Below are 2,500 nucleotides of genomic sequence, written 5' to 3'. Positions count from 1 at the left end.
TGTGTGATGCCGCATGTTTTGTTCGTGTGTGTATATATCGAGTTCGTGTGCACGTGCGTATACATACAAACATTTGCATAGATGTGTAACCTGTATGCGTGCGTGTGTGCGTGTGTATATATGTATATGAATTACGATGGAACTATATATATATATATATAAATGTACATATGTATGTATATGTATCCGCTTCTTTGGCTAATCTATGTATGTATGCATATATGCGGCCAGACATAAGTAGCTGATAAGCCCGCCAACATATATAATAGACCGCGTTGCGTGTGTACGGGTGTGTTTACATGCATTTATGTATGAGTTTGAGAGAGGGAGGGAGAGAGAGAGAGAGAGAGAGAGAGAGAGGAAAGCAGAATGATAGATGGAGAAAAGGAAGTTTTTATGTCTTGTATTGCACACACACACACACGCGCGCAGACGCATTCACATATAAAAAAAAGCTCATTTACATATGTGTCCAATTGAACCGGCCTCTACACACACACACGCTCACGCACACACGCACACACACGGTCAGTGATATATATATATATATATATATATATATATATAGACACAGACACTCCCTCACGCATGTAGATAGCAACCAATAATTTCGGCGGTCAGATTTACATTCCGCTGCACGCGTGGAACCCGAGTGAAACGTTAAGGAATGGTGCGATCTGTTTGACCAAATACAGACTGGACACAGCGTTGGTCAGTATTGGATACGGAAAGGCCTGGACACACGATGGGCGAGCGGAAAACACAACTGACTCGTACTTTGAATGCACGCACGTAAACATATTTACATTATTTGCACGTACACACACATACGCTCACACGTACACACACATACACTCACATACACACACACACATACACATATACACACATACATACACATATATAAACAGTTTATAACTATTTGTGTATATAAACTTACATATATTTATTAACTGAGGCACGCAAACATTTCTATTTGTATACGTGTGTATACACAAATATTTATAGCTCTATAGACAAGCATAAGAACAAATTCGGAAAATATACTATACTCTTATCTATCTATCTATCTATCTATCTATCTATCTATCTATCTATCTATCTATCTATCTATCTATCTATCTATCTATCTATCTATCTATCTATCTATCTATCTATCTATCTATCTATCTATCTATCTATCTATCTATCTATCTATCTATATATATATATCTATCTACCTATCTACCTTTCTATCTATCTATCTATCTATCTATCTATCTATCTATCTATCTATATCTATCTATCTATCTATCTGTCTGTCTGTCTGTCTGTCTACACGTGTGTGTGTGTTTGTGCATGGTTATATGTAAATATACATACAATAATATGAGAGAGGGAGAGAGGGAGAGAGAGAGAGAGAGAGAGAGAGAGAGAGAGGGAAAGAAGTTAGTTGAAAATACCATTTCTGAAGGCCTCGATGCGCACCGATTCCTACCTTGACACAATACATAACGGAAGGACAAACTAATCGAGTCACTTATACTCGGAGATTTATGTAAACAAGCAGCAAGTTATACAGAAATACGGGTGGAACAGTAAACCTATGCACACACCATAACACGCGGGTAATAATAATATATTATCACACACACACACACACATATATATATATATATCGAAGGAGAGAGAGAGAGAGAGAGAGAGAGAGAGAGAGAGAGAGAGAGAGAGAGAGAAAGAGAGAAGGAGCCTGTACATACAGAAAAGAGTATAAATTAATCTGTGTCCAATATTGTACTCATACTTATATATCCTCTGTCCGTACGCACCAGAGAAGGAAGACATACAAGTAACCACACCCATACGTACATACATACATACGTACATACATACGTACATACATACTACATACATACATACATACATACATACATACATACATACATACATACATACATACATACATATATATTCCTCTGTTATGAATGCACCAACATTTTACGAGTTAGCAACTATTTTACAAGTAAATCCTGAGAAGGCGAAATATTCCGACTTGATTTTTGAACTTGTTTAAAGTGAACCCGTTTGAAATATCTTTGTGAAAGGCATTCACTTCCCGGCATCTGACGACCATCTCTTCTCCGAATCAAAACAAACCGGTAATTAGATGCAAAAGAAGCGAGCGACAAAGATTTTGTGGTAAGCTCTCGGTAAGCGGATTACGGGACGCAGTTTCGATACTTACGGGAAGAAACCTGTTTCCGTTTTGCTTTATATATATCTACATATATTTATAATCTGATATCTCATTTTGAGGAAACCATAAATACCACTAATTCACATTTATACGAAATATTAGCAAATAAAGGAATTTTGTGCAAAATTCTATTGAGGAATATCTACAAAAATTTCAACACAAATCAAAACGTATCCACACATTACAAACATTATATATATATATATATATATTTTAACACCAAGTGGAAATACTATTAAATTAGTATCTAATTCTCTCACCCTT

Source organism: Octopus sinensis, linkage group LG25 (genome assembly GCF_006345805.1).
Source record: "Octopus sinensis linkage group LG25, ASM634580v1, whole genome shotgun sequence".
NCBI lineage: Eukaryota > Metazoa > Mollusca > Cephalopoda > Octopoda > Octopodidae > Octopus > Octopus sinensis.
Note: the sequence above shows the minus strand (reverse complement) of the source record.